Genomic DNA, 12,627 nt, shown 5'->3' on the forward strand with positions numbered 1-12,627 from the left:
TTTAGGCTTGGCTTGTAGGGAATTCCAAACCTGCGTATATTCTTACGCACATAACTATAGAACCCATTCTAAATGCGCATGTGACCGCCATCAGCGTTTCTCACAGGTTCGCGTTTAAAGTCTGTGTAGAGAGAATGGTGTCGTCTTAGCGGCCCCTAATTTAATAACAAATGATCATTGCGACGGAACCAAATCAATTAAAACTAACTTTAGATGGAAATAACTTAACTCTGCTGTAAAGCCGAAACAATCTCTGTTACCTTAAATTATACGCTTATCTCTGTAAAGCTGCTTTGAGACAATCTACATTGTTAAAAGCGCTATATAAATGAAGATGACTTGACTTGACTTGACATGTGTAAGGATTGATCTTTTATACTACAAGTATTAGAATACGATTGGATAGATGAAAAGGTAATAAGTGACGTAACAAATGAGTCTTCCCGGCAGAACTTACGCAAAAGCTTTCATTTCCATCTGGTTGAAGGTCGGAGTCATCACACCGGTATGGAGATGGGTTTGTTCAGCATCAGTGCCGATGGCTGTCGTGTCGATGAGGTCTTCATAGGGGAGAGTCTAGTTGACACAATCTCTGCTGACACTTCAGGGATGCGTTGTGGTCGTGTCTAGGCGCAGGTCCACCATCTGATCTGGATACGGCCCAGATCCGGCTGACTACGGCAAACCTCAGGATAAACAGAGAGACTAATATGCCATTCTTCTTATGATGTAACAAGTACATCGTGTGTTATGGGAAGGTCACCGTGATTTTGCCAAGTAAGACATGTTCCTGGATCAACATATTTTGTTGATCCTGGAATAACATTCCTGTCCCAAAATTTAGTCCTTAGCCCATCCCCACCCCTAAACCTAACCCTACCCATAACTGTTCCTAAAATCAGAGGGAAATAATAGGTAAATAACACTGATGTTGAAGCACCTCACCCACAGCCTAAACTTGACATAAACTGTAAACTTGTCCCTCAAATCTAATTGGTTAATTGGAAACTTGTTCCAGGATCAACAAATTTGTTGATCCAGGAACATGTGGTACTTGGTGGGATCACGTTCACCGTTATGGGAAGTATGTGACACTGTATCTATGGCAGACTATGATGCTGATTTATAGTGTCATGTAAATTCGGCCATCCGTCACAATCAGGTAACTTTCACCATGTCTATACCTGGTGCGAGCGGCTAGACCGACTTCTACGGGGGTGCCTGAGTGTGTAAAGCACTCTCAAACAAAAGTAATGCTGTCTACATTGAATGCGGTGAGAGGCGACGCGACACAACAAATTCCCAACAGTAAACTGATTGTGCGCTCTAGTTCTGACGGACTTCAGCACTTGCTGGGCGGCCTAAGATTGATGCGGCGGACCGAGATGAGGGGGATTTTTTTTGCTTTATTTGGTAATATTTTTGAATTAATATTATTAAAATAGTATTAGTGAAAAAAGAATAATAATAAATCACTCGTTCACTCATTTTGGGGCCCCTATGGAAGAGTGGCGCCCCTAGCATTTGCCTATTCCGCGGGCCGGTCCTGGTCTTGAGGTCATGAACACATGAACTAACTTTTCCGCATTTGTCATTGAGAGCATGTCGTAGTTTATATATATATATATATATATATATATATATATATATATATATATATATATATATGTGTGTGTGTATATATATATATATATATATATATATGAAGAGTTCAGATGCAAAAGCCTCTAAATGCCATCTGAAATTTTCTTCTAGAATGATAATTTTTGTCAAGCTCATATATTTAAGTTCAGTAATTTCACTTAAATGACAATTAATAGGTAATCTTCATTGCCACTTAAGTGAAATTACTAAACTTAAATATTCGAGCCTGATAAAAATCATCATTCTAGAAGAAAATTTCAGATGGCACTTAGAGGCTTTTGCATCTGAACTCTTCATATATATATATATATATATATATATATATATATATATATATATATATATATATATATATATATATATATATATTAAGATGGAAGAATGCGATTTTTCAGATGCTAGAAATGAGGCTTTCAAATGAAAGATTGGAATCAAAGAGCACACCCAGGTTCCTAACCGACGATGAAGACTCGACAGAACATCCATCAAGTGTTAGACAGTATGTGCAGAGGTTTTTGGTCCAATAATTAGAATCTCTGGTTGTTGTTTTTTTTTTTTTCAGAATTAAGTAGTAGGAAATTACCTGTAATCCATTATTTTTTATATCAGCTATGCATTCCATCATTTTGTGAATTGGTAAGTTTCATCAGGGCGCAAATAAATATAGAGCTGAGTATCATCAGCATAACAGTGAAAACTAAATTCAGTGTTCATGACTTGAAGTTTGAACTTGTTCTATGTCTAAAAAAAAAAAAAAACTGCCATAAGATTTTCTTCTTTTTAGTACTTGTGTTCTTTCTTTACTGGATAATTAATAATAATTAATAACTGCAATTTGCAACACTCTACAAAATGAAACGGCTATTGAACATTTGCACCAATGATGCCAATATGTATTACACTAATAATATGTGATAACCTTTTGTGAAAACAATACACAAAAAATAATAATAATAATAATAATTAAAAAAAAATTACAATTCATTATAATTACAGTTGTAATACATTATAATACTTATCTATTCACTGTTACAACTTTGGAAAGTGTAATGCATTACGAAACATGGCAAACAACCATTTTCAGATGTAAAAGGAATCTGCAAATATTATAATGCATATTAACTTTAATAATAATAATAATAATAATAATACATTTTATTTAGAAAAGCGCCTTTCAAGGTACCCAAGGACACTGTACAAACTGGTATAGTCAAGGAAATACAAATAACTACTAAAACACAATGCAGCTACAATGCAGCTAATTGTAACTTTGGTTACAATTATTTATTAAAAGATATAATGAAATATAAAATGCATTTCCAATACCTTTATAATGCATTATACACTAAGGCTTTAAGTAAAGTGTTCATTGATGTCTACTGTAACAACTGCATTTACAGACTATTTAATGCATTTCCAGCAAAAATGTATCTGTAAAACAATGAGAAAATAATTTTATAATGAATTGTACAAAACAAGTTAAAATCATGTGTGTGATTGGACTCTTCTCATATAGGTACTGACACCATTCAGTATAGGCTCTCACCATTACAATAACTCCAATTCAATAACAATACTCAATATCCATTAATATTATCTTTGTGGTATGCATTTCCAGGAAACTATGCCATTTACAACTCACCTTTATTATAGCAGTTCTTGAAAATTAATGCAAACACTATTGAGTTTAAATAGTGTGGTTGCACAGACAGATCTCTTTCCTACATTTATTGATAACTCTACTTGCAAAATCACTAAATGTGTTGTTACGTCCTCCCCTTATACTAAAAAGTAACAGATGAAAATCTGTATCACATCAGATTTATATCCCCTGTATCACACCCCAACACTTAACATTAAACATCAACGTCAGTTTGCAAATCAAGGCAAAAATATTTATTTGGGGAACAAAGGAAAACAGTAACCAAGAATACTAAAGACTTTTGCATACAAGCAATTACCTTCAGGAGGCCATACACAGCAGGCATACACAACACATTTGCAAGAATACATACTGAGACGTAACAGTGTTTAAAGCCCGTGCAGACCTCTAAAAGAGACAATAAAGCAAAAAATACAAACTAACATTTAACTGTCTAAGCATAAAAAACAACAACAACAAAAAACAAGCCTACCTTATATACATTCAGAGCTATGATGATATATCGGCAGGAAAATAATATAACAAATACTCTGAAATTGGCATCGATCAGTCAGGTTGTGAGGTGAACATTTTTTGTGCAAATTGATCAATTTCAAAGGCTTTTATTTGATGTTACCTTTAAAAGTAATCTTGTCACTGCAGAAATATAATGCTTTCAGCTTTCACTCCACTCATGTACTTGAAAAAGATAGCTGGTGCTGCAATTCATTTCTGCAACTGAAGGATAAACTGGCTATTACCACAGGATGACATGCTATCATATTATGGTTACTGCTAGTGACAGCTGCCCCACTGTATTGTTATAGTTGCATTTATATTAGTCCATTTTTGTAGGGATTATCAGTGCAGGTAGGGAATGCATGAACAAAAGAATAAGAGTAGATTTGCACCATCTCCCATCACGTCGATCTAGTTTCTATTATGAAACATATTTGGACACGTGTGTGTATGTGGCCAAAAAGTTATGTTCCGTCTAGGAAAATTGATATCTTCACCCTTTATCCAAATATTATTAAAGATGTGTTAAATATTTTGTAAGCATATTGCATAGTTATGCTTGGAATCTATTTTTTTTTTTTTTTTTTTATTGGGATAATGCAATGAAACATGCCAAATTGTGCAGATTTTATTTATTTATTTTATTTTATTTTTGCTTAGTAAATTAAAACCTGTAGCTTTAGTTTGACTTTTTTGAGCTGTAAAAAGTTACTTAATAAATAATGAATAAATGTGATGAAATACACCTGTGCATACTGCAAAGACCCCCTGTGTGAATATAGGAACAAACTTCATATATTAACAAATATAATTGCTTAAAGACCAGTTGCTGAAAGTCATTGCAAAAATCACATAGACAAACTTGGGCTACTTGGGTTTAATATTGCAAATCTCTTTTGTGTGTGTAGCTGAAGTGTAAAAATACTTTTTGGGACCACTGTATATTGTGTAATGAACATTAGCAAAAATGCATACTGTATTTTGCTAATATAAATGTTCCATTTTCATGAGACTTTGAGCCTACAATGAGCTGAGTTCAGGAGGCAAAGCAGAACATCCCACTTGGATACTCCGCTTTGGGACAGTGTACACACAGAGCAAACAGCTGAGTCGTCCTCGCGCGTCCTTGCTTATGGCAAGCCGTTTTAACTTTTATTCATTTCCAGGATATGAATCCTTGATATCAACAATTCAATTTTCACTAGTTAAAATGATAATTCTTGATATCAGGAATAATATTTCTGCTAGTAACAATGGCAATTTTTGATATCAGGAATTTCATTTCAACTAGTAAGAATGCTCATTCTTGATAATCAACAATTGAATTTTAACTAGCAAAAAATATAATTATTAGGGGTGTAACGGTTCACAAAATTTACGGTTCGGTTCAATACGATACACTTGTGTCACGGTTCGGTATGTTTTCGATACAGCAAAAAGAAAGAAATGCCAGAGAATTTTTAATTTTTTTATTTTTTTTTAATTAAAACTAACATAATAAGTATGATTTTTTTTTTTTTTTACTTTGAGCAATGATGGAGCTATAATAGATTCTTCTTTGGAGCATATAAAACAAAACAGCTCCTGGGAAAAAATGAAATGTAGCCTAATATTGTAGTAGTTATAAACAAAGGTCTATTTTTAGTTCAGATTAACATTTGAGAGCAGCAATTTTATTCATAATGTCAAAATAAAACCAACGTAATGTTACTTGAAATCATTATAGCCTACTATTCCTGCCAAACTTCCATGGTTGCAGTTAGTGTTACTATAGTAAATCCATGGTAAATGTTGCAGATCTGTGAACACTGGATAGTTTTTTTGATATCAACATTTCAATTCTTGATATAAACAATTCAATTCTTGATATCAACAATAACCGCCAGTGGTTTTCTCATCAGATGCTCTCACTTTTGGCGCCTGCAAAGCTGTCTGTGTAAGATGGAGGAAGTAGCAGCTTCATCAGAGCAGGTAACGCTAGATGCGGCAGTTTCTGCCTTTGATAGAATTTTTAATGTCGCAAATAGAGCAAGAATGGAACTTATGCAGAGTTCATTGAACGAGAATTTGCTTGCTGCTACAAGGAGGCTTTTTCGATGGTCTCGAAATCGACATTCAGGTAAGTCTATAGGCCTAACAATATATCTTTTGCAAAACCTGTTTCTGAGTTTCGAAAAGCTTTCTTTTTTTTCAGTTACTACCATTCATACTCATTGGGATGCATAGCCTACGCATTTTATCCTTTCAATCTCAGTACAATATGATGTTGTTTTTTTGTTGGTGCTGTGCCACAAAATCGGCATGTTGTGAATTCCCAGTGATAGGATTGACTAGGGGTGCGTTACCAAAGCATTGCAAAGTTGTACGGGAACACGTGTCTTATTTCGAAAGCTGTTGCTACGTAGGACACAACCTCTGCAGGCTACAGTAAAAGTACAAGTGCCCTGATGAGTCTTCATTGGTGTTCATAAGGGCTTTCGAAGCTTCAAACACGCTTCGTGAAGCTTCAAAACCTTTACAAATATTTTTTTTTTCGAACAAGTGATTCAAAGCCCATATCAAACTGCCAAAGTCACGTGATTTAAGTATAAACGATCTCTGAAACCATGAGCCAGTGTCTATTCTACTATTTTTTTTATACCTGATCTCGGATTATAAATTTGTAGACATTCGAAGTCAAGCCGAAATCTCATTGGCCAGTGTTAAACTAAATAAATAATAATAATTAAAAAAATTAACTGTCTTTCAATTTCTCATTATTCCTTTTTGAAAAGTATATCAAACTGGTAAAACATACACATTGATCAGATGGTTCTCTTATTTAATTTATTTCAGTTATTATTTCATTTTAGTCTTTAATGTTCTGTTTTAAAGGTACAGCCAGAAGATGAGTCAGGTCAAGTCAAGTCAACTTTATTTATATAGCGCTTTTCACAACACAGATTGTATCAAAGCAGCTTCACAGTATTAAATAAAATAGTACATCAGTGTTTGTTTCTAGTGTAAAACGTCCACGTTTGGTAATGCTGATCAATAGTATTGTTGATTGATTAATTAAATTAAGTATCCCCAACTGAGCAAGCCAAAGGCAACAGTGGCAAGGAACCGAAAAACTCCATCAGGTGACCTAATGAAAAAAAAAAAAAAAAAAAAAACCTTGGGAGAACCCAGGCTTAGTCAGGGGCCAGTTCTCCTCTGGCATTTATGAACTAGAGACCGGATTTAACTGTAAGATTAAAAATATTATATAAATGCCTGGCTGAAGAGATGTGTCTTTAATCTAGTTTTAAACTGGGAGAGTGAGTCTGAGCAACGAACAGTATCAGGAAGGCTATTCCAGAGTTTTGGAGCTAAATGTGAAAATGCTCTTCCTCCTTTGGTTGATCTGGATATCCTAGGTATGACCAAAAGCCTTGAATGTAGTGATCTTAAAGAGCGCGATGGATTATAGGGCGATAGAAGATCCGTTAAATAAACTGGAGCTAAGCCGTTTAGGGATTTATAAGTCAGTAGCAATAACTTGTAATTAATACGGAACTTTATAGGTAACCAATGTAGTGATGATAAAATTGGTGTTATATGGTCAAATTTTCTTGATCTAGTAAGAACTCTAGCGGTGGCATTTTGGACTAACTGTAGCTTGTTTATTGAGGATGCAGGACAACCAGCTAATAAAGCATTACAGTAATCTAGTCTCGAGGTCACTAACTTTTCTGCATCAGAAACAGATAGCATATTACGTAGCTTAGCAATGTTTCTAAGGTGGAAAAAGGCTGTTTTCATATGAAATATGATTTTCAAAAGACAGGTTGCAGTCTAATATAACACCCAGGTCTTTTACTGTAGAGGATAAAGTAACAGGACATCCTACTATGTTAAAGTTGTATTGTGAGAGGTTTTGTGGGCGGTTTTTTGAACCGATAAGTATTACCTCTGTCTTGTCTGGATTTAATAAAAGAAAATTGCGCGTCATCCAATCTTTTATATCTTTAACACACTCTGTCAATTTGGATAATTTAGCGTTTTCATCCGGCCGTGATGAAATATATATTTGAGTGTCATCAGCATAACAATGGAAACTAATTCCATGTTTCCTTATAATATTTCCAAGTGGCAGCATATATATATTGAGAATAATAGAGGGCCTAACACAGATCCTTGCGGCACTCCATAGTTTACTGGAGTTATGATCGATTTTTCTCCATTTAAATAGACAAAATGGTATCGGTCAGATAGGTATGATCTGAACCAGCTTAATGCTTGTCCTTGAACACCAGTATAATTTTGTAGTCGATCTAAGAGTATTGTGTGATCTATAGTATTGAACGCAGCACTAAGATCAAGTAAAACTAGTATTGAGATACAGCCTTGGTCAGAAGCTAGGAGTAAATCATTTGTGATTTTAACGAGCGCAGTTTCAGTGCTATGATGCGGTCTGAATCCAGACTGAAACTTTTCATAGATGTCATTTTCTTGTAAGAAAGAGCCTAGTTGGGCAGACACAACTTTTTCTAGTATTTTAGACATTAAAGGAAGATTTGAAATGGGTCTATAATTTGCTAGGTTATTTGGGTCTAATTGTGGTTTCTTAATGAGTGGTTTTATAACTGCCAGTTTAAATGTTCTTGGAACATGACCTAAAGTTAAAGACGAGTTAATAATATTGAGGAGAGGCTCTTCCACTCTAGGTAACACTTCTTTCAGTAGTTTAGTTGGTATGGGATCTAATAAACATGTTGTTGTTTTAGAGGAAGTGATAAGTTTATTTAACTCTATTTGTTCTATAGTTGTAAAGCACTGTAATTGTTCTTGTGGGGTGATAATCGAGGCTGAGTTATAAGGCGCGATTGAGGATTGAACGTTTATAATTGTGGTTCTGATGTTTTCTATTTTCTCAGTGAAAAAATTCATGAAATCATTACTACTAAACTGTAACGGAATATTTTGTTCAGTTGACGCTCGTTTATTTGTTAGTCTAGCCACGGTGTTAAATAAAAACCTAGGATTGTTTTGGTTATTTTCTATTAGTTTGCAGAGATGCTCAGCCCCGGCTACTTTTAGAGCCTTTTTATAACGTGACGTACTGTCTTTCCAAGCGATTCTAAAAACCTCTAAATTAGTTTGTTTCCATTTACGCTCTAAATTACGGGTTTCTCTCTTTAGAACACGCGTAGTATTGTTGTACCATGGTACTTTAATTTTCTCTCTGACCTCTTTTAGTCTAATAGGTGCAACAATATCCAGTGTTCCAGAGAGAATGGTGCTCATAGTGCTGGTTAGTTCCTCTAGTTCATCTGTTTGTTTGGGTTCACTGAGCAGCTGAGACAGATCCGATAAGCAATTTGAAAAATTATCTATGGTGGATGGAAGGATTGTTCTGCCAAATCGATAACGCGGCGCAGCATGATATATTACAGGGGTACGTAATATGCAAGTTACCATGTAATGGTCAGTTACATCGTCACTTTGTGGAATGATATCTATATCAGTTGGATCGGTTCCATGTGATATAATTAAATCGAGTGTCTGATTAAAACAATGAGTTGGTCCGGTAACGTTTTGCTTAACCCCAAAGGAGTTTAATAAATCTATAAACGCAGCCCCTAACGCATCATTTTGATTATCTACGTGTATGTTAAAATCTCCAACAATTAATGCTTTATCGACATTGACCAATAGGTCTGAGAGAAAATCTGCAAATTCTTTTAGGAAATCAGCGTAAGGCCCTGGCGGTCTATATACGGTAGCCAAGGCTAAAGATAATAGGGATGTTTTTCTAGCATCTAAGAGCGTAACATTTAGTACAAGTACTTCAAATGAAATAAACTTATAACCCGTTTTCTGAGTAACACTAAGAAAATCTCTATAGATTGTTGCAATACCGCCGCCACGACCAATCAGACGGGGCTCGTGCTTATAGGAGTATCCTGATGGAGTAGACTCATTTAGACCGAAATAATCATTTGGTTTAAGCCATGCAGGTTTCAGTAAGGCAAAGTGCATCGATGCTATTATCTGTGACTATTTCATTTACAATAACTGCCTTAGGTGTGAGTGATCTAATGTTTAAAAGACCTAGCTTTAGAAATTGTTTTTGTTTACTAATAGCAACATTTTCTGTTTTAATAACAATTAGATTTTTCCTAGATCCTGAAGTAGATTTATTATTTGATCGCACTAAACGAGAAATAGACACAATTTCTATGCAATGTTCTACACTAGTATTTATATCAGTTAATTTTGGTGCAGCAGAGACTATGATTTGGACTTTTGGTTACTAGTCAAAAGGTATTTAACATTTTGGAGATGTTATCCAACAGAAGATCCGCTCCGAATCTGCTTGGGTGTAAGCCATCAGCACGGAAAAGCCTAGGACGCTCCCAAAACAGATTCCAATTATTTACAAAGAGCAGTTTCTGCTCATTGCACCATGACGTTAACCATTCATTTAGCGCGTATAATCTACTAAACTTGTCATGTCCTAGATGGTGGGAAGCGGTCCTGACACAATGATCGTTATATCAGGCGATGTGCTGCGTACCGTATCGATCAGATTCCTGAAGTCTTTCTTCAGAACTTCCGTCTGGCGCAGCCTGATGTCGTTCACTCCCGCGTGCAAGACCACAGTTCCGACGCGCTCGTTATCGTTCAGAATCTCGGGAACGTGAGCAGCGATTTCAGAAACACGAGCACCAGGAAAGCAGTGACTGTGCACCTTACTTTTACCTAATGTAGTGTGGACGTGCCGAACGATGGAATCGCCGATGATCACAGCATCGCGTTCTGTTTCGCGAAGAGGGGAGAAGCGGTTTTGTGTGGATAACTCGAAAACCGGGAGGGTCGGAGAGGGTCTTGGTCTAGACCTGACTCGCGTCTTCCGCTGCGGAAATATCCAGGCTTCGTCGTGGCGTGTTGGAGCCGGAGTGAACGAGACCATGGCTGATCGCGACCTCGGCGCTCGGGACCGATGCTGAGTAACGCACGGAGTAGACGAGGTTGGAATCATCGGGTTAGTAACGTTAATCACTGATTTGTGTGCATCGGCGCGTGATGTTTCAAGAGCTAACCGCCGGTCTATCAGTTCGGCTTGTCTCACTAAAAGGTCGTGGATCTGTTTCTCAACAGCTTCCAGCTCAGACTGCACCGCGTGCAGCTCAAATGTGTCCTCACCTGCACCAAAAGGTAGACTACTTACATCTGATATATTCGCCATTTTAACAGATGGACAGTAAGATAGCAACTACGCTACCAGTGATGCTAACAATATTAATACTAATTTATGACTGAAGTCTTAGATATAATCCGTCTTTTTAGTGGTACGGGTGTAGAGTAGACGCACGATAGGCGAAAAATGTTTGTAAGTGAGTGTTGAGAAGACGCGTTCAGCCGTGATCCACGGACGTAACCTATAGGAGTATCCAGCGTTGGATCACTGGGTGATTCTATAATTTAGGGTACACTGCATGTCCACTGATGTTAAATATACTTATACAATCAAATTTCTTCAAACAAATTGCATTTTATGTGTAAACTTGCTTCATGAAATAACATCACACAGACAATATGTGCAATATATTCTTCATTTTGCTTAAAATGTGTCATTATGGCCCTAAATGTACAGTTTTGTCCATGTTCGATTTCAATGTAAGAAAGTTGAGGGTCCAAAAACATCCATTAAAATCATTAAACTAAATCAATTCTTTTTGCAATCTTTTACAAAAGTCTTAATATTAAAGAAAAATAATAGTTTCAAATATAAGTTATTTATTTAAATACTTAAAATATATTACTTTATTCGTGTCCACAAAATGTTGGTCAACTATGTTACAAACAAAACCTCCCCCAGCAACTCAAAAATGGTTTGTCCCAAGACCATGAGACCAGCACCATGTGATGTCATTTTCCTCTGTGAAGGCAATTTCAAACACCTCATGGTGAGTCTCCTCTCAGTTTTTTTAATATTTGATGTAGAAAAGCATATTGTCAATGGCCGTATTATTAACCATCAACTATGTTATGTACATTGTCATGGCTAAAAAGTTTTATTTATTATAATGAAATTTTGTGTTGAATTCTTACATTAACCTGCTCAGAAAAATTACATGTGGTTAGCTAGGTTAGGTCCACCATTTCTGTTATGGGGAAGAAATATGGAAATTGTCAACTAAGTTATGGTCAACTAAGTTACGGTCAACTATCTATTTTAACTACATCACTCTATGGCATATCATGATCATTAATTGTTTCTATGTTATTTATATGGACTGAACATGTGTGTATATATACATTTTATATAGATATATTATTTTACTTTTAAAAATTATACATTTAAATAGGTCTCTGTAGCTGAGAGACAGCGGAGATACAGGGCTCGTCGTGATGCAGATCCTGAAAGAAGGGCAGCATATTTGGAGAAGCAGAGAGAGGCATATTCAATTTCTAATGAATTTATACTCACCTAAAGGATTATTAGGAACACCTGTTCAATTTCTCATTAATGCATTACTAATCTACCAATCACATGGCAGTTGCTTCAATGCATTTAGGGGTGTGGTCCTGGTCAAGACAATCTCCTGAATTCCAAACTGAATGTCAGAATGGGAAAGAAAGGTGATTTAAGCAATTTTGAGCGTGGCATGGTTGTTGGTGCCAGACGGGCCGGTCTGAGTATTTCACAATCTGCTCAGTTACTGGGATTTTCACGCACAACCATTTCTAGGGTTTACAAAGAATGGTGTGAAAAGGGAAAAACATCCAGTATGCGGCAGTCCTGTGGGCGAAAATGCCTTGTTGATGCTAGAGGTCAGAGGAGAATGGGCCGA

Source organism: Scardinius erythrophthalmus (assembly GCF_964197995.2).
Source record: "Scardinius erythrophthalmus genome assembly, chromosome: 9".
In the NCBI taxonomy this organism is placed as follows: Eukaryota; Metazoa; Chordata; class Actinopteri; order Cypriniformes; family Leuciscidae; genus Scardinius; species Scardinius erythrophthalmus.